Source organism: Aulonocara sp. 'chitande type north' Nkhata Bay, linkage group LG5 (genome assembly GCF_057382095.1).
Source record: "Aulonocara sp. 'chitande type north' Nkhata Bay isolate Kocher_YH1m ecotype deep benthic linkage group LG5, A_spYH_male_GT1.1, whole genome shotgun sequence".
Taxonomy (NCBI): domain Eukaryota; kingdom Metazoa; phylum Chordata; class Actinopteri; order Cichliformes; family Cichlidae; genus Aulonocara; species Aulonocara sp. 'chitande type north' Nkhata Bay.
This window is the reverse complement of record NC_141348.1, coordinates 17053739-17080389: the sequence shown is the minus strand read 5'-3', so window position 1 is coordinate 17080389 and position 26651 is coordinate 17053739. Positions and strand designations below refer to the sequence as shown.

General features: G+C 41.9%; 1 protein-coding gene and 2 long non-coding RNA genes across 4 annotated transcripts in view; 1 reads left to right on the top strand and 2 right to left on the bottom strand.

Moving 5' to 3' along the window:
* prickle2b (prickle homolog 2b) overlaps window positions 1–26651 on the bottom strand; it is a 94300-nt gene that overhangs the window by 23872 nt on the left and 43777 nt on the right. The gene's annotated exons all lie outside the window — the stretch shown is intronic.
* LOC147330126 (uncharacterized) lies at window positions 14414–17890 on the bottom strand. The gene is made up of 3 exons (XR_015129229.1): window positions 17757–17890; window positions 15081–15140; window positions 14414–14544 (listed from the first exon to the last, which is right to left on the bottom strand). It is a non-coding gene; the product is annotated as an uncharacterized LOC147330126 (long non-coding RNA).
* Window positions 19468–24459, top strand: LOC147330125 (uncharacterized). Its single transcript, XR_015129069.1, has 2 exons — window positions 19468–19859; window positions 19990–24459. It is a non-coding gene; the product is annotated as an uncharacterized LOC147330125 (long non-coding RNA).

Here is a 26651-nt window from a genome sequence, read left to right as displayed (position 1 = left end):
GTGTATCCAGTGGGATATGACAAATGGGTAAGGAGAGGCAATATAAATACATTTTGATATGAGGGGAAATATAGAAGGATTTGTGAGAGGGCGTGTCTGCTCAGTCTTCCCGTCTGCGTCGAATACCACAATGTTGCAAAATAATGCATAAAGGTCTCATTTCTCTCTCAGCAGCACATAAAGCCACAACTCCACAGATGATGAACCTGCGACTCCATGAATGAACCACCCACCTCCAGTAGGCCCACATCCACAACCCCGCAGCAGTTTCTCTGACTCAGCACTCTCAGTCTCCACTGATGTTCCAGCTCGCCACCTTGTCATCATGTTCACGAGAAGCATAGGTGTCAGTACTGATCAGCCCACACACTCCACACAACAAAGCTGCCAATCTCTAGAGACATGTGATTAAAATAAATAAATAAATAAACCTAACTAAAATTAATAGAAATGTGTTAAGTATGAGGTCACAATCATGAACAAGGAGGTGGAGAATGAGGAGACTGTAAAATGCCTTTGTGATTCAGACATATTCTGTGCACTTTCTCCAGAACCCTTCTGTCATGGTTTAAGCTCAGACTTTTAGTTAAATAAATCCAACACTCAGTTATGAAAAGCTCAAATATTTAACTTCGGAGGACTTGTGGGTAGAGTAGTGACAGACAGGATAAGTCTATCAAACGGAGCTCAGCCCGAGGGCATTAAATCCATTCTGAAGTACACTTGGAAAATGTACACAAAACCGGACGCTGAGCTTATGCAAAACTGTGCCACGAGTTTAGTTTGTAACTTGTTTTCCACACAACTCATGTGACTGGAAAGAAGAGTATTCTTTTAACTCTATTACGAACTGTGTCTGCGTGTTCCCATCAGGAAACCAGACTCTGTTTCTGTGCACAGTTTGTGGTAAAAATAATTAACGGCAACAAAAATGCTTCAGCATGGGTCATGATAGTCATGTGGGAATACACCTTGAGGTTGGGTTTGCTGCACTTATACTGTCTCCGACTTTAAGATGCAACATAATTGTGGTGGGAGGAGTAGCACTGTTCGGCATTGTTCAAGGCTCTTTAGTCTTTCCACGCAAAGCATTTAATTGGCAACTGAAGCTTGAAGGACGACTTTGTTTCACATACATACACACACACACACGGACCTATGAAACGCAGACATACCCAAACAATACATTTAGAGGCTGTTAGATGAATCAGTAAAACGGATGGGAAAACTATATTTATGGGGCTTTAAAAGGTATCGGGGAAAATATGGAACTAGAGGCAGAGCATGTTGTTCAAAAGTCACGGAAAAGTTTTCAAATCCATTTCTAATTTGTCTGTTATTTCCAGCTTCGCCGTCAGACTGAGAACAGTGATATAGGACCTTGTCAACTATAAGCAACTTATTGAAAGAAGTTTTTTTTAGAAACTTATTCAAAATCTATTGGAGAAAATGACAAAATGACAAGACTAGGAGATTAGATTATGTCTATATGAGCTTGTTTGGTATATTAAATAATAAACATCTGAATCTAAAAGAAGATCAGACACTGAAAGCCTGTAGTGAGTGACCAAAGTCATATTTGAGCCATTTAATCTCCCTCAGTTCATCCCGTTACCATGTTTACCTTACGGGAATGAATGAATAGTAGATTTCAATCACATACACAACACGCCACTCAGTCAATACAGCCGCCGCAGCCCTATCCCCAGATGGTCCCAAAGGCCTGTGGACGTTATGGATTGGAGGAGAAATTGCCATTTCCAGGACGTGACAGACTTGCTGTGTGTTTCATCACGGGGGTCGATGAAAACGGTGAGTTTGAAGTGTTATTGACCGATTGCTGCTGAGAGCTGAGATTGTAGGCAACAAACACATACACGCAAGGACAGACAAAGCTGCAGGAGAAGGCTCAGGAGGGATGAGTCACAGCAAACAGCACACACACACGCACACAGACAGACAAATCCCATTAAAGAACTTTTATCCAATTGAGCGCGTCTCTGAGTAAATGCAGACCTTCTACTACATTTTAAGATGTACTGCAGGCGTCTTCTGAATGCCGGGTCTGAGTAATTATTTTTACTCATAAAAAGGTAGTCATGTTGGAGTCTCTGCCCACTTGTAGCTTTCTCTTCACCTAGTTCACTCCCCTCTTACAGCTGCTCCCCTTCGTTACCCTTTTAAAGCATCATTAAGAATATGTGAAAGAGAGCATTACCCCAAGAGAAAAATCATCCCGGTCTGCTGCCGTTTATGCCAGACCTGGCCCCGCTGCTTGAGCCGCTGTTTATTTAAACTGTGAACCTCCATGCCAGGTGTGTGTGAAAGGAAAAGTGCAAGCGTATGTCTGTGTGTGTGTTTAAGTGTGTGAGAGAGGGAGCATGTGCACGGCAGTGGCAAAGAGGAGGGAGCGGTTTCACACAAAACGCAGCGTCTCGCCCTCGGATTTCATTCACACCTTTCTTAACACGCGTTTCACAGCATTTTTATTCGCCCCGCGGGCTCCTGGTCCTGCAGGCCACAGACGGGCCTCTGTGTAGCCCGACTGGGGCCGCAGTGATCAGCCACAGGGAAGCCGAAAACAGACTTCTTACCCCCACTGTGGAGCTCCAGACACAATAATATTAATAATAATGTCCTTCTGCTGACCTGCATCTGACATCACAGCTTGGTTCGGGCATGTTCACATACTCGCACACAAACACAGACATTCACACATGAGCAATTGTATGCATGTATAGCGATTTCCATTCAGACTAAGGTGATTTCAGACACACACGCACACACACAAGGAAACAGTAATGTTAGTGTGTGATTAGTTAGAACTGTCCCAGGCAGGAGCAAAGGATAAGAAGAGCTGAGAATCAATGAAGTCAGTGTTTAAAAACTGCTGACTGAATGAGAGGAGGAAGAGGACTATATAAGCCTTCAAGTATTCAGACATGAAGACAAGGACTCACTAAAGATAGACACTTATATATGTGTGAAATAAGAACACAAACAAAGAAAAGAGAGCTGGCCATGTGTAATTTGTTGTCCTTAATGAGGCATTCTGTTGCTTTCAGTATTATTTGTGTGTTTGGCTCTAAGCGGCAACCATGAACATACCGAAATGACAATAAAGCTCCCTCTGTGTGTGTGTGCGTGCGTGTGTGAAGAACCTCTAAACAGAAAGACGGCACGAGAGGACAGGAAGAAAAACAGCCAAAGGCTGGTTTGAGTTAAAGGAATGACAAATCAGTGCTCATCAGCATTACATCTGCTAGTTTTCATACAGGCTTAGGAATGACCAGTAGAGTGGCTCTTAAATCACTTCCTCAAAGTTAAAAATATCAAATCTTCTTCATGACACAATGAACAGGTTATCACTGCATATTATCCTTTGGTTTTGGGGGGGTTTTTTTGAGTCTGTTGATGGGCTCAACATGTGTTGCTGGCAATGGTTGCACATAAATACCTTTGACTGGAGAGAAACACACAAAGACACAGTCACACACTGTGTGTGTGTGTGTGTGTGTGTGTGTGTGTGTGTGTGTGTGTGTGTGTGTGTGTGTGTGTGTGTGTGTGTGTGTGTGTGCCAAAAAACACATGTGCGACATTTCTTTACACTCCCATACTCACAACCATGCAAACAATTGTATCAGTCTTTACAAGCTACCGCTTTCCACAAAAATCAAGCAAAGCCCTCAGTCACTGGTAGTGTAACAGAGAGTGACATACTAATCTGTAAAAAGGCACAGTCGATATCCGCCATGTCTAATCACATCACAGCGCTGCAGCTCAAGTGTGTTCGGTGCCTGTTCTGACTTCCGTCTGGTATCTGGGGCAGCATACCAGCCAGTAGAATAAACTCCGGACAAGAAAGGCTGCTGTGTATATATATATGTGTGTGTATGTGTGCAAGCGCATGTGTCACGATGTGTGTGTATCTGCATGCCAAGACTGTGCCAGCCACAAGACTGATTCTGGCGTCAGAATGAATCACATTCAGTCTGCTCTTCCATCCCAGCAACACACCAAGCGGCTCTCAGAGTGAGAGAGACACAGAGGGAGAGAGAGGGATCATAAAAAGAGATCATAAAACCAACATCAATGGGTGATAGACCGAGCGAGAGGGGGAAACATAAAAGGGAAAGGCAGGAGGCTTGTGAGACAAAGCTTGAGAGGGAAACACAATGAGGAGGAGAAGGCACACAGCGGGGAGGAGGAGCACATGGTAACACCAAGCCCATCCATCTGCAGCCAAACCTCATGCCAATACATTTACGAATACTCTGGAATTAACCTATAACCCTGACTGTATGCAAGCATTAGAACAGAGTGTCAGGGAGAACTGTTTATGTATCATGACCACTGGTCATGATACAAGCTATTGCAGCAACACCAATAATTGGGCAGAACCTCCTGCAGTCCCATTTAGTTGCACATGTCTATCTGTTCCCACCTACATTTAAATTACCATCATTTTGTGGCAAGACTAATGTATTCTGTTTGCTGTGTTTATAGAAGATTACCTCGCAGACCCCAATTAAATCTGAGCACCACAACATGCAGGCATATTTTGCTCTACCAAAATTCTGCCGGCTTCAGTCTGCATTTACCGTAAGCTGGCTACATTTTTTTTTTACATGGTTTTAAAACAAAAAACAACACGTCCAAAATATCAGGTGTTTCTGCTTGCTTCAGCAAATACCTGTGTCCATATTAAACAATCAAAAGCAGGTAAGGCACAAAATGCATAAGACTTGCCAGACAAGCAAGTCAGCCACACAAACGCAAAAGGATCATAACGTTTTTTTTTATTTTTTACATTTGGATTTTTGAAATACTTAATTTCACAAAACTAATTTAAAATTAATGTTATGTGTAGAGAGATGTGAAGCTATAAACCTTTGGGAGGAGAATCAAGGGGAGGTAAACCAGAAAAGGTCTGGGTGGAGATCATTACAAAAAAAGTAACAAACATTCACCTTTTGCAAGATGTGGTTTCACTGACAAAATCTTCACATTGCCACCCTTTATTTGCTCAGCATCTACTCTTAATACCCACTGGATAAAATATCATCTTCACAGAGTGGAAAAAGAAACATATCAAGAAGCTCCAATACATTTGGTGTGGTATGAATGTCGTGTATATCGTGTCTGCTTTACTGAATATTAGCATCTGTAACTGAAACAGCTTACTATAAGCTGTCTGCGGTGTTTATACTCATTTACTGTCAGTCTTTCTAAGCTGATTTAGTGTTTAGCAGCTGCCGCTTCTTCATATTCAGATGCTTTTTTAAAAAAATGTAAGAGTTTCTCTTTTTTTAATTCTTTTTTTATGAAATCAAAGTGCTGTTATTTGAGTTATCCTGATTTAATGAGAAAAAGTCACATTACTAAAGCTACTCATTCAATTTTAGCTCTGTTTGCAGGTACTAATAACGCCTTTCTAGTCTTGGAGATACAGACGTAAATCTAAATTTACTTGGCTTTGTGTGGGCTCGAGATGGCAGAAGGTAGGTTTCCAGCCTCGAGGATCAACCTCTTGACACAGAAACATTGAGAAAAGCTCATGAGCTGTTTTGCATTTAGCTGCTTGTCCATCTGATCCCCTGATCTTACTGAGAGATCAGCGTGCCGTTTATCTATTGTGAACTTTATTGATTACGAATAAAAAAATCAAGGTGAGAGTTTGAACGGACACAGCGGGGAGTCAGACAGTCGCTTTCTCAAACAATATTCAATCAATACATGGGATGAGTCAGCTGGATTTACTGAAAATAATCACAAGCCTCCCCAGATCTTAATTGGAAAATGAATAGACGCATGTGTAGTCATAAACAATAGCTCATGAAAATGTCTCCCGTGGTGGGACGCCGATATGAGCGAGAGCAGAGTTTTCTGATGACACAGCACAGATCTCGGGGTGCAGACAGAACAGCGTGAACAACACATGAACCCCATCACATCTGGGACACATTTGGTGCCCATGTGCAATGTATTACATATTTCTGGAAATCAAGCCACGCTCAAGCCTGTAATCTGTTGATGGGATTTTATTCCAGTTGTTCATGGTTTTGTCTTTTGCGACTTCAGCATTGTAAGAAAAGTTTTTTGTTTTTTCCTGAAGGGAGCTGACAAAAAGTGATTGAGGGGTGCGGAGAAAAGTACAGACTTTCAGCTGAAATAATTTAAATTGGTCTGCTAAAGAGAAACAATGCTACAATGTCAGCGTAGCTGTTTTACCACTGGGCTTTCTTCACTGCTGTAAATGAGTATTTTAGAGCAGAAGGGTGAAATTTATCACCCTCACGTTGGGCATGCTGGGCAAACTTTAGTGTTCCTGTGTCACCCTGAAAGCTCTGATCATCAACTTGAGGATTTCTGGACAACTTGACAGTGAGCTGACTGAAACCTACGACACAGGAGAAGGACAATGAATTGAATTCTTTGCAGAGATGGTTGGACTGTGCTTTTAGCCTGTTAAAACTGAAACCTGCCATCATGTGATGGTTAGACTGGAAGTGGAGGACACAACCAGCAGCCCAAACCCCCCCAGAAAAAACAAAAACGTTGCATTTATGCATTCTTTTATATTTAAAACGTTCCATTTGTGGTGGCGCATGAGTAATCAGGGGGCTGGGGGGTGGGGGACGGGTGGTCTAGAATGCCATGAGCTTACAGTTACAGTTTTACGCTAGATAAAAAAGAAAAACAATGAAAACCTCTGCAGAGGGATCAAATTCGTTATGCTAGTTTGCAGTGAGTCGGCACTGGTGATTCTTTATGCATCTCTGCAGGAAAAAGTCACAATTTCTTCACATTAATGAGTACTTTCGAATTCGGTGCTGTTAGCAATGAGCAACAACAGCATGAATCCAAAACTGTCTGATTCTACCACTGACCCAAAGCCACATTAAATCCTAACAGGCAGCACACAAACCAACAAAGACATAAGGATATGGCTTTAATAAACCTAGTTAACGTGAAGCTTTAAGATGGTGTGCACAGCTCCCTGACATTAGGGAAAACCTCATCTCTTTAAAGCCAGCACCCTACTGGTGGCTTGCTACCGTGACCAGTGGCTTTCTAGGCAGAATGCTAAGCAGCTGAGCGGTTGTACGGCTACTGGCCAAGCAGCCGCTTGTTAGGTCTGTGAGGTTAGACAGCCACATCTGGTCTGCCGGCACTCAGAGCTCCACCATGGTCTGCTATTCAGCCAAACCTCAGAGGTCAGGGACACAACCAGGGATTGGGTGTGTACATATCACAACGTTTGTGTGTGTGTGCTCCTTACCCTTCCACGGATCACACAGAAATTGGAACTAAAAGTAAATTTGAAGCAGTTGTGCTCCACCATGAATAAATATAAGGTTCTCCTTCACATGTCAGATTAAAAGGTACCCACTTATCTCGCTCTTCTTTTTGGAAGGACTGGCATTCATGTGGGCTTGGCTGAAGTAGAGGAGAGTAAAAAGGAACAGGCAGGCACTGATGCAGAACAAACGCTAAATAACAGAAACACTTTTGCGTTTCATCTAGGTACGATTTTACTGATCCCATCCTTGAGCTTTTCCCAACCCCAACCACAAACCGACATCATACATTTCTCGCAATGAAAGACACCAGCGAGCAATAGCTTCACTTTGCCAACCTTCAATCTTTCGGTGCCCTTTTTTAGTATTTTACTTACTGTAGGTCTCTTTTCCAGTGCACACATAATACGACCAGTAAACCTACTTATCCAATACAAGTTTCTTGCTTCTATAGAAGTAGACAATAAGCTATTCAATATATATTCTTTATCAGCTGACGACTGCAGTTTAGAACTGTCACCAGAAATTTCCAAACATTTTCCCAATTTTGTGTAATAAATAAAGCAGCTCAATTGGATTTCCACATACAGATGCATGCTTGCACATGCTTGTCATACAGTCACGAGAAAATGTGGGCATAATTCCCTCAGAATGAGCTTACATTATGATGCTGGGGCACAGCTTTAGTTGTGGATGCTGGTGTCAGGGGAACTGCAGCTGCGAAACAGCGCAGGACCACAAAGAAAGAATATGATTAAAGTGCAAATGCGAGTATAACGTTTGTTTGAGCAGTCAGCACTTTACAGTATAATGGTGCTTTGCTGCAGCTCATTTGGCCACTAATCAGCACATACCATCTCTGTGCTGAACTGTACTAACGCACCACGGCTCGCCTAAGCAGAGATGATCTGAAAAAGACATTGTGGAAACAAACTGTACAAAGCAGCAGACTAAAGGCCAGGATTACGGCTTTAAAAAGAAGGGGAGGGTATTTTTAGAATGACAAGATAGCTACCAGCTACCAGAATTGGACTGTAGATACTGTGAACAATTAAGCTGGGAAGCAGGTGGTGGCTAATGTGTCACATACAGGCAGATGTTAAATGTGGCATCAAAGGATATAAGCAGAGGATGGGAGGAGCTATTGCGTGTCCCTTGGTGAAGTCAACAAAGAAGTTAACAGGAAGGATGAATAATGTTTGCAAAAACCGAAGGGCTAATCCTCAACTGGTAGCAGTGAAAGAGTTTTTGTCATGGTTGGGTATCAGTTCTGTATTTATTTATTTTTATTCTAAAGTGGTGCCTGATCAAAAGGAGCTCCAGGTAACTGCACCTTTGTTTAGTGTGGAATGTGACAGATTTGGGTTAAATAAGAGTTTTAGAGGGGGAAGATATACGCCAGCCAAAGGGCATGTTTGTGCCTGCAGGTACAAATGAGAGTAATGGCCTCAACGTGATTGCGAGTGGATTCGTAAGAATTCCGAAGGGAGGAGACAAAGATAGCGAGCGCAGTCGAATAAATGATCAGATACAACTGGGAAGTGGAGATTCACATCAACGTGGTTCCATCTCAGCGTCTTCCATCATGCAAGAACCAGAGCACATGCGTGCACTCACACACACGCTCTCACTTACACACAGACACGCCATGCTTTCGAGAAGGAGGAAGTGAAGCTGGATCAATGGAGCAAACTCCAGCAGCTCTGATCAGACACATGACAAGTGAACTTCCAATATAACGACTTGAGGCCAAACATGAAAACACGTGTTCTGGGGGAGTCTTACAGTGTGTCACGTTTTCCTCGTGTTGCGTGGACATCTGCGATGTTCCCTCAATAACTTAGGACAGATGAATGACAAATTCCCCACTAATAGGAGGATGTCCTTGTGCATGTCTTCATTAATATGTGGAGGAACTTTGTGGACCAAATTCCATCTAGCTGTACTATTTAGATTAATTAATAGCGTGGATCTGTTCCCAATTATCTTCACATGGTTGTTGATGGGGGTCGACAGCCACATGCAGCGCTGCGCAGGGGAGCTGTGGTCTGTTCTCATTAAAACAGAGTTTGGGCCATGAAGCATCTTTTTTTTCCTCCATGATGTTCGCATCCCCCAACAAATCAACAGTCTTTAAAAAAAACGAAAAGGAAAAAAGGCCAGCTCAAAGCGCATCATCCAGGAAATGTCTCTTTCTGCTGTAGTATGATGTTGTTGAAGTCTGGTGTGTAGACATATAGAGGAAGGGGGATGTCAGAAACCACCAAGTTAGAGGTCATTGTCCAAGATCAAAAGGACCCACCCAGCCCCCAAATCTCCTGACTTCATGTGCCGATTTACGAGAGGCAGAAAGACCATTAAAACTTCCAGCAGCAACTCCTGGTTGGCTGGATAGATGGGCAGAGGGCTGGTCACTAGAGGAGACGAAACTAAAAGCTTTCCAGCGACTAGCACAGATTCGAAGCAAAGGGGGGGCCATTTTTGACTTCTGGCAGGAGGATGGGGGTTAAAGACCATGACTGTCGCCTGCACGTGAGGGTGTTTGTGTGTAAGTAATAGAGGAACAGCTATAAAACTTTGCCAGTGTGTGAAACTGCATACAGAAACAGGAAGAGGAAACAGAAAGAGAAGTAACACTTTGAACTTTATTTTAAAAATCAGCTGCTTTCATTACACAGTAGTGGGTGCATTAAGATAACAGTCTTTCAAAGTACTGGGGGGGCTGGGGGTGTCTTATCTGCGGTCAGGGACTTGCAGGAGACTGTGGGAACATTCAGGGGTGGTCTGGGTTTTCCAGAGAGTGAAATCTGCCATCCGAGACGTAATAATTGTCTCACAACCTAACTGTGTGAGTTATAGGTTAGTGATAGACCAGGCTGCCAGTCCAGAGGGAGGTGATTCACGTATACTGTGGAAGTGCCATTATAAACAGTGCTGTGCATGAACTTGCTGAAAAGAGAGCGTTCATTTAGCTTAACCATGTTTTCAATGAACGGTGAAATGGATGAATGGTGTACGCAACTAAAGAATGTAACGTGAGCCGACTTTGCTCTCACGAGAGTCGACTGATGTCATGGCATGCTTTGTTGGCATGGTTGGTGCTAGGAGCGGTTTAGACAAGTGATACTGCTGAAGCCAGCCTACGTGACCATTAGCGGGATTTTTATGAATGAATAGAGAGTAGGGCTGGGCTATATCATACCGTTCACGGCAATACCGGTGTAATGATGGGCAACGATAAGAAAATGAAATATCACGATAGAATATGGGTAAAACGCGCATGCGCAGTGCCTTTGTTTACATAAGCACATGACGGCGATGCAGAATGAGAAGAGCGAAAGTGGATCGTCGAAGGAAACGGATGAACCAGAACTGGTTTGTAAAAATGCTGCAACTTCAGTGGTGTGGAACTGGTTTGGCTTTCATCCGTCAGATACACAACAAAGCACTAGTTTTGGTAGCGAATGCTGGCGGGCCGTCGTTATTACCGCGTTGTTTGGAAAATACGGCACACTTAAAATCAATCCTTTGATTTTTCTGAAAATCGACAGTGCCCCTTATAATCCCGTGTGCCTTATGTGTGAATTCTGGTTGTGTTTACTGACCTCGAAACGATTTTATGTACACGGCGCTCGAAAATCTGTCAAATGTTTTAGTACGACTTTGCTAAGCTACGAAGCCGCACCGCTTGATGGATTGTTGGAGCATTACGGCTATCGTAGGCAGGAGCCTCGCAGAGTGATACGTACTATGCTTCAACACAATATTACCGTATTGTGTGTGTATAACCTCTTTTTAAGTTTTGTGGATATTATACATGGTTATGCTGAGGATATGTCGGCCAATTTCCACTGGAAATGCCTTTTGGTTAAACTGTCAGCAAGGAATTTGCATTTGCACTGTTAATTTTTTATATAACTTTAATGCATTTAAAAAAGCTGCTTGTTTACGTGAAAATACATTGATGTTTGTTTTTTTGCACTAATAAAGTTGTGGAGTTGTAAAGTATTTTGTCTAGTGTTAATTATATCGTCAGTTATATCGTTATCGCAAATTTTCAAATGTATATCGTGATAAATATTTTTGGTCATATCACCCTGCTCTAATAGAGAGCTAATTCAGATTAATTCAGGAACATTTTTAGTGCAAATTGTACCTGTTGGATCTGAAAAAAACAACAACAACACACACACATTACGAGAATCTGAGGTGTCATATTGAGCTGAAGCTTTTGGTCAATCTATTGAGTGAAAAATTCCTAGAGAACTGAATTTTACTGTTCGGTTTTATGGGGCAGTTAAAAACACTTAATACTCCTTATTTTCTTTTAAAAGTAATCCCTTTTTGATTGCATCAATAGTCTGCAAGGGAGAGTGGGAGGAGATTCTACTGGGAAAGAATAGCTTAAAAAAAAAGAAAACACTGTTAAACCAACAAAGAAACCTTTAGAAAACCCTGAAATGAATTCACTTTTGGGACTATGAACTTCAGAATGTTGGGTTTGGAAATGTGAGTGTGAGCTAGTTCAGTTTAAACACTGAGACAGTTTTTGCAAAACTAACATAAAGATTTCACACACAGATTCATTTACACAATCTATAAACCACAACCGACACACACACACACACTCATTGGGTTTTCGTACAGAATATGCATTCACATGTTTATTGCTTGATTGTGATTGGGGGTGCGTGTAACTTCCCTGGGCTCAGCCAGATCTGCGCTAAGCAGTTATGTGCTAATTAAGGTCTGGCCAGGAGTGGAGGGCTGGTGATAAGGCCCGTCTCTGGCCTGGTTACATACACCCACACACTTTTGGGAACAGTCTTTCCTCTAGAACCACCGTTTCAGTAGCATTCACTGATTATCAAGCAGGTTTCAACTGATTACTGAGAATTTGCCATATGGGAGCCAGACGGGGAATTCCTGTCAGGTTATAGAAACCAAAAAGGAAAGAAAGTCTATGATAATGTTGCATTAACCTGTTAGGCTAAACTGTTAAACAACACTGACCTGCTGCCTAAATCCTATAGCAGGCCAAAACACACAGCTGTTCTTCCCGTGTCTCTCCATAACCATAAATGGAGCATTCGATAAGTAAGGGTTGGGCTACAATGGCGTTAAAACAATTTCGAGTCACACATGCTGTTGCAGAGGCAGTAAATCAATTAAAAAGTTTTTTCACAAAAAAAAAAAAATGCACATCTTTCAATAGTTGCACCCACGCATGCATCTTTTGGTTTCCTCATCTTCCATGAGCTAAACTAGATCATTCCCTGCTTTTCGGCCCATTCCTCCGCTCCGCATTCCTTTGTATTTGATCACAGCTGATGTTTATCTCTCACTCCATTCTTCTCCTTCACAAATCAAACACAAGTCTACATACAAACTCTTACTGAATAAGAGACGTGGCAAAAACCTTAGCAGTTCATTGTGACAACTCAGCAATCCACGCTATGCCTGGGTGAATGTCTGTTTTCAATGCGGCATTCCTCTCTGTAAAGATTAGGCAAAACACAGCAGTGGAGACATGGATCACAGATTGTTAGGAATTCATGTCTAAACCATTAGTGGCTAAATTTCATAAAAGATATTAAGAAAGAAGGCAAGGCTAACAGAAGTAAAGCACAATGCCCCAAAGATAAGATATGAAGCAGAGAAAAGAGCAACTCAGTGACTGAGAAACATGTTACGGAGTACTGTATGTGGGCTGGTTCACTGGAAGGATGACTTGTTTGGAACAAGACCAATCTACAGGCTACATGTCTGTATGAAACTGAGCCAAAATACACACACACACAGCACTCCAGTGACCTCCACCACCCTGAACATGATAAGCCAGGACACGCTCCAGTTCTAACTGTGTGTGTTTATCTATATAACTGAAAGAATGAAAGCGTGAGGGAACACACACACACACGAGCCATTGAGTTTTAGGATCCGTGTGTGTGTGTGTGTGTGTGTGTGTGTGTGTGTGTGTGTGAGAGCACATGGTTAACTTACAGTTTTTGTTATAATAAGCAGGAGGAAAGCCCCTGTAGATAAACTGGCCACAGTGGAGTACAAACCAGCTGAGCTGCAGTGTGTGGACAAACAGAGCTACTGTAAACTCTACTGCCTTACTTAAAGTCACAACCAAGGGGCTCGCCCTAAAGAAATTATAACAAATATGTTTTTTTGTTAACTGCAATACCAGTGTGATACCAGACCTATGTGCAATCTGAATGCAGTCACTTACAATGATGCATCTAGAATTCTTAAATCTTAAATCCCCTCAACGTTTTACAAACCACAACTTTCCTCTTTTGGTTCACCCCGATGTCCCTGGTACTGTAAATTGTTTTTAGCTAGAGCTAGCATGCCAAAGTATAGCGATTTACACATTTGCATAACAAGAAAAAGAAATATCTCCGGTTCAACCTCAGGAGGAGACACAAATCACTTTGGGAGCCTGCATCAGGAAGGCATGCAAAACTACCCACTGTGGTGACCCCTTGTGAATAAGGCAATAGCCAAAAGCAGCTTGGCAGAAAAAAAGTCTATCCTACCTGCACAGCACCAGATAGAAGACTATAACTATACATGTGCAACATCAAGACTGTGGGGCGGGATTCTCATTTGCACTGGAAAGTTTATTTTAAAATGTGAGCATGGGCACAGAGAAGAGATGCTGTGGACAGCCACGGACAAAGGAAAGAGAGAGTATGAGAGATCCATCCCATCGTCCCTGTCCTACTTTCCCTTACAGCTCTCCTTCTCTCTCTCTCTCCCATTTCTGGTCTTCTGGGAAAGATCAGTGAAAAAAAGAAAAAAGAAAAAAAATAGTTTGTCAGCAAAGTTCAGGCTATACTGTACATCCAGTGCTGTTTCCTCCTAATTCAAAGCTTCCCCTCTGGAACGCTGACAGTAGAGGAGCAGCAGAAATCCATTTTACACTGCAGGGAAAAATTCATAGTGCTTGGATCCATAAACAAGTAAGAATGCAAATAGTGCACACATCCACTATAAAAATTTTATTTTTGGGAGGGAAAAATTCCTTTACATGACAAAGAATGCCAGATGACTTCTGCCATTTGACGGGTGAATGAGTGGTTTCAACTGCCTACCTCTAAATAGGGGCGTTGCACAATCAAGAAGACAGGTAACCACATGCAGATGCTGGTAGAAAAGGTCACCAGAGCTTTGTTGATATTAGCCTACATCTCGATCTTTGCAGGTGAAACACACTGCAAGTCAAAGCACCCTGAATATCATTAAAAAAAAAAATCAACAATCTGTTTTATTTCTGGTCATGCTTTCATTTGTTACATCACTGCCAGGCAACACAACAATAAATAGAAAGGGACATGAGGTGATGCCTGCACTTCAGAGAATAAGTCAAGCTCTGCTGTTTTTTGGATTGTGCTGCCTTGACTGTTCTGGTCAGTTTTAACACACAAACAATAAAACTGTGCAGTGGTTTCAATCACTCTTTGTCACGAGGCAGCTTCCCCCCACTGATGCCCATTGTAGAAGTCTGCTCAACCTTTTGCGTGTAGACACGTGTACAAGTGGCACAGACCGTTTGTCAATGCTGCACAAACAATGCATCTTCAGTATGCAGAGAAGACAATGACTAAATAGCAGACTGACATATCATTGTGTACTGGTGACAGCACTGGTAACCACAGGACAGCAGGACTTGTTTACTGCAGAGGAGGAATTTACCAATCTTCTTGACTTCAATTGCTCACTGTGTGCATGTGTTTCTGTGGAGAACCGCAGTGCCTTGTGCATTACCTTCCTGTCATACCGAACAATGGGTTGTTTTACAAAAACCACACTCCTGCCTCCTTGGATCTGGGTGGAGAGACAGAAACGGAGCGGAGGTAAAAATGTCTGTGATGGAGACATTACGGGTGGAGAGATCATCTGTCATACATTTCAGTGTGCATATGTGCATGTACTTTGCACTTAGCTCTGTGTGTGTGTGTGTGTGTGTGTGTGTGTGTGTGTGTGTGTGTGTGTGTGTGTGTGTGTGTGTGTGTGTGTGTGTGTGTGTGTGTGTTCGTTCTCCTGGCATGATTGAGCGGGCCCCTTGGCCGTGCCAAGGCTGCGGTATTCTCCAGCCAGCAGCAGAGGCAGAGGAGCACAGATACTTCATTATGGCCTCATTCATCACCCCTGGGACAGCTTGGCAATGCTCTCAGTTCCCCTCCTTCTCCTCCTCCTTCTCCTCCTGCCTCCCTCTAACCTCACCTCTCTACTTGCAGCTGTACAGGTCCCTCGCTCAGCATCTCCTATACATCTTTCACCTCACCTCCCTCTCTTAGCACACACTCCCTCTGTGCTTCTCCTCCTTCTTTCCCCTGGCCTGGCACTACTTTCTCTTATTGTTGCTTCGCTCCAGTGTTTCCCCTCTCTCGCTTTACTTACCTTTGTTTAACCTTCACTCAATACCCTCTTACAAGTTTTTAATTAACTCTCTCTAATCCTCTGTGTCCCTCTGTCTTAAACCTTCCTCCCATGCATTCATTAACTGCCTTTCTGGATTTGTCTCCTTTTCCCCCTCAACTCAGGTCATTTTTCATTCTTCTTACTCCTCCTCCTATAACGACTCTGCGTTGTTGTTTGCTGAATTAGCCAAGTGTAGAAGCTACTACATTTTCACCTTCTCTCAGTGATCACAGTTTGACAGTAGAAATATCTGGAGAACCACTGATGTATAATGCTGTGTGTATAAGTAAACAGTCTGGCGCTTTGCAAAAAAAACACAATTTGCTTCTTTTTTTCCAAGAGAAGAAGGAAGAAGATTGATGCAATGATATGTGCCTCAAGCACAGAGCATTGGGAGCCTATTAGCCTTGCTTACCATATGGACTGAAAGCACAGGGAATCAAACAACTGTGGCTCTCAAAAATAAATTAAATAAGAAATAAACAAAAAGACTCCTAGCAGCACATATGAATGTGGTCTACAATCCAGACAGCAGGACGTTTCTGTGCCACTGCTATATAAGGTATAAGGTTGAAAGGTTGTTGTTATGTTACCACGGAAATGCAAAACGATGAAAATGACGTGGTCATTATACTTAAGCTCCATCATTTACACTTTTTTTTTTCACCAATACTGATCAAACCCATCAATCAATTGTTAGGAAACCTACGCAAACAAACACAATAAGACTCTAAAAGTCAGCACTCTGAAGCAACAGTCAGATTTTTAATTTGGCTGTGACTCTTCAAATCAAGCCTTCACTTATCCATGGAGCAACATGTGCTCTGCTTGTGGTTAACTGATGAGAGAAGCTCAAATCTGAGGTTGAGTGAGTGTTACCGGTCGAGCCTTTCCTGCTAAAGAATGTGGACTTGTAAGTAACCTGTATGTGACGTAGATCCAGTGTTGTGGGAATTGACGGACTCTTATACTGACAGCCACTGTGTAATGAAAGCCAACAGGGTTACAATACAGTAAGTTACTACAATCACAAATAAAGTATTTAGATGTGCTTCAGTTATCTACATGTGAAAAAGTTTACAAAGTTCGCGAGTATATTAATTGTTGTAGATAACATCTGAATCTAGTTCTGACAACTGGCAAAATTATGATTAATGAGCAGCCCTAAAACTAGAGATGCACCGATCAATCAGCCAGGGACTGGAATCAGCCGATTTCCAGCATTTTTGGCCAAGACCAGCGACTGGCTGGTTAGCCTCACACGTGTCTGATTATAGGCCAGTCCATTTTATGCATGCAAAACACATGCACGACAGCAAGTCTATCATTTTGCTAACTATTCAACCTTAGGTTCCTACCCTTTTTGGCTAACGCTAAATTTAAGTGCTTTAAAATTGAACTGGGGACAAATAATTGAGTAAAGAAACCTCCCAATCATGTCATTACAGTCACAGTGATTCTGCACAGAACTGCTGAACAGATTGATTAGCTACAATTTGTCATCCAGCTACTAGATATTTTTCTGCCCTGCACTAGTATTCATACATTTACCTTTATACACTGATTTAATAAACAAGGTATGCACAAACTAGGAAGGCTCAGACGTGGTTGTCGGCAAATTTTATTTTATATTATTAAATTTGGAAAAGAGAGAGAGAGGTTCCATTCTCTCTAGCGAGTGCTGAGGGCCAATAGACTATGGAGCTCAGTGAAACAAGAATGCCATAGGTATCAATCTCCCTATTCAGGTATCAATCTCCCTATTCGGGTTGTAGAAACGAAGCAAACAGCTATAGTATCCAAAGAGTTAAGCTACTGGTCAGTGTAGGCAGCAGTTAGGCTTTAAAGTTTTTTCAACCCCCCCCCCCCAAAAAAAAAGATAAAAATACACATACAGCACAGAATCTACCAGAATCTACTGATTGGCTCCCACACAACTTTTCCTAACCCCAATAATGTGAGTATACATTGCATTTTTTGTGTGTGGGTGTGTTTAGACTATAAGAGTGGGGCGCCTACCTGCTATCCCATATGGTTGGCATTCAGCCTAATTAAAGCATTTGTTGGCCCACAAACTGGGTGTATTACCAGAAGTGCTCCTCTAAGTCCTGTATTTATGGCAACTTGGCATTAAAATAGACAAGGATAAAAGGAGACTGGAGAAAACTCTGATTTCTGTGCATGTTGCCATAGAGACGGGAGAAAAGTTCCCAGGCAACACAGCAGCTAACCAGCAATGCCAACTTACATGCTCACATTATGACTGTAAATCGTTCCACTGCGTTTTAACATGTGATTTCACTGTTAATCATCTTTTAGTTGACTTTGAGTCATGAAGATGTATTTTAATGAGGCATATCACACCAAAAAATCATTTTGAACCAAATAGCCAAAATAATGACGCTTTGTTGAAAGATTAACAGATGTACCCTTACCCAACTCACTTTTGCCACCTATGACACTGATCATACTGACACTTATATAGCCTACAGTAGACTCCTCAACAGTGTTTTCCACTCTCTAAAGAGACAGAGCACATATAAGTGCTGCCCACACCAGAGGGGAAAACAATTCATGACTCTCCATTGACTTTGCATAGCGTGAAAGTGCTTCCTTGTCAGTTCTGTCTGCCAACAAAAAAATAAAATAAATAGAAAACATAAAAAACCCTGATAACGGTCCAAAAGCTGCAGTTCAGTAAGATGGATTACCAACAGGGTAAAGAATCCAGGAGTAAGATTTTATAAAGTGTAAAACTGAGCCTTTTATAGGCCAAGTGGATAACAGTGCAATAAGACATGAGGTATCAGCAGGAGGAATGGAAAAACTGTGGGATCCTGACCATATAACATCCTGTCTATAAAAAGATGTACATAGCTTCTGGGTCTGAAAAGTAAACGCAGTGTGTAAATGGCTTAAACCTGCATTCGCTCAAATGGAGCAACTCCAAACAATGCAAAAGAGAAGTCTGGTTGGACAAAAATCTATGACAAGACTCTTGGCTCTCTCGATCGGTGACTTCAATAAACATTTTCCTGAGGAGTTTATGGTCTCAGTCATTGGTTTGAAGTCTCTGAATACACCATGATGTTCATTTTTTTAATTGTAGTCCAGCTTTAGCATCAAAGATAAGGACAAAACAGGGTATGCTTTAGCATGGGGCTAACTTGTGATTGACAAGTTGCTGCTGTATAAGATTAAATTACATTTTCATTCTGAAATTAGGACCGAACCCAGTAGAAACATTTACAATATCACATGTGAAATGAAATGTGGTACTGGTGAATTGTTATACCCCTAACATATATGTTAAGCTAAAGCTTTTCTACAGCTAATGAGCTGATGAACTAACTAAAGTAAGCAAGCTAGTGTAGCTTTGTTAGCTTGCTAACACATAGGCCTATTTGTTAGCTTGCTAACATAGCTAATGATTTTCTAACAACTTAGACATATGGTGTAAAAAGAAAAATCTTTGACATGACAAAAATCTAAGGTCTTTAGCCAACCCAGTGCCTTCATTATATTTGGAATTGGGCAGAAATGCTTTTTATTCAACTCTCAATTTCATATAGGCATATTTGTTTTTGCCTACCAGTGGCCATGAGTTTCAGAGTACACCCCATGTTTGGGACTAGGTAAGGGTGACCCAAACAGAAGACATATGACAGTAGAAACGTAATACATCATCATGAGCCTGCTGGTTGAGGTCAATATGGAGAAGCCGTCCTGAAGAAAATATAATCTGATCAAACATTATTCAGCTTTAAATATTGTTCAGCTTTAAAGTTACTGTGCAACTGTGTAATAAAAATGTGCTCACGACTTTGGCCTTGAGAGCGATAAGAAGCGATCGCCTCATCCTGCAGGTGAAAGATATCTGCAAGCGAAGAGACTAGAACACCCAAGGCCGATTTCCTTTTATGGAGTTGTTTTTCTGCTAATGCAGCACTTTCCTCACAACCCCCTCCTGTAAGTTTTAGAGAATATATACCCATCCTCACAGCAAATATTAGGAATCTCTTGATGTGAGCTGTTTTTGAGAGGTTGTCTCTGTCTCAATAAAAGTTCACTGATTCCCCATCTGCAGCAGGTGTCCGGTTGTCTTCATTCTCCGCCAGCCTGGTTAAGTCAATTCCTCCTTAACATCTAAAAGAACCTATTTAATGAAGGAAGACGGGTTCACTTTGTGTTTAATATTATTCTATTGCTGCTGTTGTTTTTTTTATATCCTTCAATTGGCGTCACGGAACAGGATCCGCTCCAGGTCAACTGGACGGATGGGAGGACATCGGCCGTGGTCTGAGTGAACGGAGTTTGGACAAAAGCTGTGTGCACACAAAAACAAGGTAAGCAGACCTTTTATTTCTGCTATATTGAACATTATAAAAATACTTAGTGTCCAAACTCCTAGTAATTCATAACCAAAATTGTCTGGCTTACTTAAGGCTTGTTGAGAATCAGACAAGTGAATAAGAGATAAGTGAATAAGAAATAAGTGAATAAGTGAATAAAGATAAGAGTGAACTGAGGTCTGACCACGGTTGCAGCCGACGGGTTGCTCTCCGGTGTCGGATAAATACCTCAGTGCAGGTCTGGGACCTTGAAAGGGTTTATTAGTAACGCCTTTCTAAACAAATTAAAAGGTTAAAGGCCTTGAGAATATTTTTTAGTAATATTCTCTAAACTACAGAAGGGTTAGGAAGGCCCAGAGGACTTTATTAGAAAAGATCCTCTAAAACTTAAAAAAGAGAAGTACTGGTTGGAGTCCAAAGGACGGGTCCCTTTGATCAATAGGAGAAAACGGATCTCTTCTTAAAACCCCGATGATTTTAGTGTTTTAAATGTTTTGATGTTCTGTTTGATATTGGACACACATAAATACACGCTGAATGCTTGCTGTGGAACACTGGGCAGGACAGTTTGGTTCTCCGTTGTTCACAGATTACACAATTAAAGGAACTAGGTTCCTCTTTTGGTTAAAATAATACACCACACATAGAATTTTTTTTACACATTTATTACATACATAAGGAGGGTAATGAGTGACTGCAGGTAATGTATGAAGTGTGAATGAGACGTGTGAACAAGGTGACAACCAACTAGCACCCCTATCAGGAAGCTCTAGGCAAGGTTACCCGCCAGACTCCGGTTTGGTAGAAGCTTGGTAACACCTGAAGGGATATTTCAGTGCTGACTCACCTTTAAAGCAGCGCCCCAGCTGATTAGTGCCTAACAGAGGCAGAAACCCAGCTGGCCCAAATTCTCCTTTAAAATCAATAAAAGAATACTCCTCCATTGACAGTAAAATGGATGGAGAATTAGATCGAGAAACTAATGATGATGGTTGGGGTCCCGGTGTTATTCTTAGCACATTGGGAGAACAATTAACATGTGTTGAGACAGTCATCAACTCCACACACCAGCCTAAAGAAGCAAAAAAGCAGAAAGAGTCATTGAGGAAAACAGCTGAAAGGTTAATGAAAGAAAAGGGAAAGGACGAGGGGAGTAGTGGTAACTGGGGAATAATTTGGCAGAATAAGGCTATGCAGGCAAAAGAGAAAGAGGAAGAAGCCAACTCAGCAGCAGCAGGTGCAGGTGTGATGAGCGGGGTGAGACACAGAAAGGAAGCAGTTTTAAAGTACTAGAACTTAGTAATGAGGCCGTTTTCAAGGCGGCGTACTTGAAACGGTAATTGATCAGCAAGGCTAGGCCTGGGCTATAGGTGCTTTTAAATTAGTCAAAAAGTTAGGGGTAACCTCTTCTGGCATATGTCTATGCGGGCCCGTGTGTAAATAGAACATAAATTACCGGTGTGTGTAAATAAAGTGTAAAATAGTGGTATAAACTGTCTGTTGAATTTCTCCTGAGTGTTGAAAAAAGGAAAAACTCTTTTCTGCTCTCTCTGAGAGAGGGGCTGTGTGTGTGAGACAGGAAGTGTGCATGCCCATAGAAGGAAAGAGATGAGGTAAACTCTGTGCAGATAGACCGAGGTAAAAAAAAAAAAAAAAAAAAGGAAAAGGGTCTCTCTCTGTCTCTGTGAGAGAAAAAAGGTGGGGGCCGAGTGAGCCCGCGGGGCCGAGCGGGTCCGCGGGAGCGAGCGTGTATGCTGTATGAGGAAGAAGGGAGTGAGAGGGAGCGAGTGAAAAGAGTAATCGAGTATTTGGTGATTTTTTTATTATTTCAGAGGCACTGGGTAAGAGTTTTGACTTTAGCTGTGAGAGTTGTGAAAAGAGCAGGTTTTTCTTTTGTTGTAGACTGTGAGTAATCGGTGTTTTTCTGCCTATTGTGCTGCGTGGAAGACACAGAAGTGTAGAAATGTTTGTGGTTTATCTTTGTTTGACGTTTTATATAGAGTTGGTTGATTCAGGGTGATTTCTCCCGTTTAAGGGAGGAGTTGCATTGTGGTTATGTTAAAGCTTTGCTGTAGGGGTATGTGTGTGATTTTGTGCTGGCTTCGCATGTTTAAATGGATGCATAGAAGTTTGTCAGTGAGAAATTGTTATGGTGGGGTTTTAAAGTTAGTAAAGAGTCAAACAACGCCCGCTGTTTTAAAAAGGCCCAAAACATCATAAAAGACACCTCACATCCTGGCCACTCCCTGTTCGAACTGTTGCCCTAAGGCAGACGGTACAGGGCAATCAGAGCAAGGACTAATAGACTCAAACACAGCTGTTATCCAACTGCAAATAACACATCTGAATACTACAAAAATGTCCACCATGCCACTCTTGTGTTAATCTATGCACGGTCTGAAGCATGACGGTGGGAATACTTAGTATTTTAAGTATTCTATCTATTTTATTGATTGAATTTTATTGTTTTTTTATATTTGATATTACTAGGGATGATGCAATGATCGGGGACCATTCTTAATGTCGTCGGTCTCATGACAATGACAATAAAGTTTTTGATTTTGATTCTGATTCTGAAATACACCCTCCTCAAGAGTTCAATGATTTAGGCAGTTATGTTTATACAAATACTAAATGTATGTTTAGTGTCTTCATACAGGTGTTTTTTCTTAACCTGGAAGCCTGAGTACGGCAGCAGAAGACAGGCCAAGCTTTGGCTAAAATTCACGGCTGGACACCAGAGTTGTCCTCACCCCTCCCGGTAAAACAAAAAAGAGAGAATGTAGTTTGAGGCGGGTTTTTCTCGCTGAACTGCTCTGGGTGCTGTGTCCCTGAATCTCACCAGTGTTAACCTCTGGCGGAAGACATGGAGAAAAGGAAAAGATGTTCCTGGTAAATCACTGAAACAAATAAAACCACACACAACCAGAGAAAGATATGAGAAGGGTGAGGAACAGACACATGTGCGTGTTAGAGACATGCCTCGTTTGAGAAAAAGTTAAAGTAACCCATATACAGACGCACCCATACATGCAATGAAGAAACAGCTTACATACATGTGCACGTACATGCAAGGTTAAAGTAGCGACACTTAACATACACCTGTTTTTAAATGATATAGTTTATACATTACTGACAATTAAACGCTTTGGGTTGCAGGACAACAACGTAACGTCAAAAGACAAAGACACTGGTCTGAGGATTAAGTGAGGACACGACAAATTTAGTGGTTAAAAGGGTCGACTTGGGACATGTTTTTGTTGATTGTTTAAGACAAATGACTACTGAATGATAGGAAATTCCTTTTTAGGTTTCTAAACAGGATCTTAAGAATTTTAACACGTACCTGTGTTGTCCTGTCAACTTGAGGGATTATGAGTTGATTATATGGTGAAAAAAAAAAAAAAAAAAACAAAAACAAAAAAGGGGGGAGACGAGATCTCGTTGTTTCTCCCCTCTCGGGATAACACAGCCAACACAGCACAGCCAACACAACATCATTTTCCTGTTCGCCTGTTTTGTTTTGTTTTTGTTTTTTCTGAGAGCCGAAGCTGACCTGGACTCCTACCCTCCCCTCTACCATCGTTGCCCTCTCCGCGACCATCTTTGACCCTTTGACCCCTGAAGGCCACAGCAGCTGGACTCACAACAACAACTTGAGGATGTCAACAGTGCTGCAAAAGAGTGATCTCATGCAGCAGAGACGGAGAGCACTAAACCTAAAGCCCGTTTCACTACACGGGGGAAATTCCCAGGCTGCGTCAGCTGACAGAGCTGTGACGAGACGCGCATTAAGCCCGGAGGAAAAGGGACGGTGAGCAGAAGGATGCTGACCTCTGAGAAGAGCCGAACAGCAGAGCTGCAGAAGGCCGTGGAGCAAAGTAAGGACAACATAAACAGACCCAAAGAGGAGGGGAGGACCCTAGGCCATGCGTCAGGCCGCTGGTTTACCTAAACTACAGAACAGGAAGGTGATGAACACAAACATATACCAACACACGAACACACACTTCTGCATGCGCCTACTTAGAATGAAGGGAAACACACACATGAACACTTATGCACTTGTTGAGGGAGTAAAAACTGATACATACCCATGCACTAAAATCAAAATGTTGATTTAATTTACTAAGAAGTGACACACAATGCTCCAGCTGCTGCAATGAAGAATGCTTTACTGACAAAGGCTCAATGCTGCACACAACAAAGTCAAATACAGAATTTGCTATAATAATAAGCCCAGAGGGCATTTGTGTGGTCTGGGGAGCAGAGTCCGGAGCGGTTTGGTTATGAAAATGATGCCCGTGCGAGATATCTGGGGCTTAAGGCCTCGACTTAATTGTTTACTCTACACTAAAAAGAAAAGAAAACACTCTGAGCAGTGGTGCAGAGTGAAAACGAGGAATTAACAGTGTGAGTTTTATTTCAGAGCGCCACGTCATTGTGATGGAGATTTAATAAAGGAGGAACACACGGACAAAGAAGAAGAGAAGGGGGGGCAGCCCTTGAACGCGATTGCCTGAGGCATTAAAGTTCTGTACTAAATTCTGGTTTCCAGTGTGAGAAAAGTCACGCAGTGCCAGTAGTAGAGCTAGGTTGAGTGATGATTCTAAATTACTGTAAGTAAATCATCGTACACCGTTCAAGTTTCATGAAAACGGGGATCTAGACTTTGTTGAACCCTAGGCAATTTGAACAGGTAAAAGTCGAGTGACCAAGTAGCAGTTGAATAAAAGTCATTGAATAAGTGTTGAAATAAACTGGCAGAATTAAGAGAATTAAAACATTTCAAGAGCTCAACTTACTTAATGGTTCAATTTTGTTTCACGAACGCAAAACATATAGGTTTATGAATATGAAAAGGTTGAGGTGGTGTTGATTTGACTCTGTGTAGGTTTAGGTTGGTATTTTTTATTGATGGGAAGAATATTCAGTGACAAGTCCTAAGACCCGGGCGTCTGCATTTTGTTTTTGTTATTTTTCATTTTATTTTGTTTTATATTTACTGATTTTTGTTTGTGAATCTTTTCTTTAAGCAGATCTGCACATCGGAAATTACAAGCATTACACGTCGGCGAGAAAATTGTTGTAAGTGAGTTTCTCCGCATTGAAATGGGTTCTGGAGGAAACACTTGTGGGGACAATTAGAAACGAGAGTCCCTGTTTAAAAAAGGATTCAGCGAGGTAATCCAAACTCAAGTTCTTGTTTCTTTTTGAGATGACGTCATTTTGCTGAGTGTGGAAACTAGATGCGACGACAGGTTTCACTATCAGCAAAGAACGGATGAATGGATGAAAGACTGGGAATAAAAACAAACGGACTGACTGGTAAAAGATGACAAGACTTGACCATGACTCAAGGTTAACCACCTCCACCTAGATAGGATAAAAGGGTGGATGAATTTATGTGGGTTTCTTTTACAGGAGTAGAAGGATGACAAAATATTCGAGGATGAGTGAACCTGTAAATGCCATTTTTGTGTCTTGTGTTGCTTACAGAGGTAACTGCGCAGCGTTACCATTTACATTTTCTTCCCTACAGGGTTACAGTTTTAATGTTTTTCTATTACAGGATTTCTGGGCGGATGTGTGAAGAAACGGTGTTTATGGGTTAGGAGTTGGGGATGCTATTAAACTGTATTCTGGTGAGAGTGTTGGGGGAGACACACCCTGTCTTGAAAACTGTGATTCTTTTACAGGAAATGTTTTATAGCACCTATGGAATGAGGATGCCTGACTACGGTCAATGTGCTGCTAATGTTTGCTTTGCTTTGGTGAGAGGGGTGCAGTAGAAAACAGACAAGTGACATGAAAACAAGTAATAATAACAAATAACAAATTTGGGGACAGTTTGACCTAGAGCCCACTAACTGGCCATTAGGGGCTCTCTCTCGCTCTCTCTCTCTCTCTCTCTCTCTCTCTCTCTCTCTCTCTCTCTCTTGGAATAACATTGCCCAAAGGGTGAATAAAGCAAATTGTGGCAATAATAGTGATTTAATGATTGGAGAAACCTGAACATGATACTTGTCTGTTGAGCTGAATCGTTTATTACTCTTATGATTTTCCGGTGGGACTATGAAGATTTTTTGGTACAGATTGCAGGTTGTTGCTCTTTAACTCCTAGAACACGCCCTTGGCGAGGTGGGGGGAACTGGACCACCTTTCTGTGCCCCATCATCCTCTATTAGACGACATCCAAGCTAAGTAAACATGTCTTGGCCCTTTCCCCCTGAAATGACAGGCAGGCAAAGATGTTGCGTCTTTGTTTGCTTCCTGGCCCTGGGTCTCATTCCCATTGGCATAATCCTGATCTGTGAAGGGCCCCCGACACTTCTGACACCTTCAAGTTCAAAAGCTTCGCCCCCTTCTGACAGTCCCAATCTGACAAATGTAGCCCCTAGGGTCTTGCCCACCACTTCCTCTCCAGTTTTACCATATTCACTTTTGAATGTCCTTAGCAGTTACCGTTCTGAGTTTATTTTACGGTTGATTTATTCTTTCACATTTTCACGTTTATATCTCTCATTATTATAGTATACTCTGTACTCTCCACATTTTTATC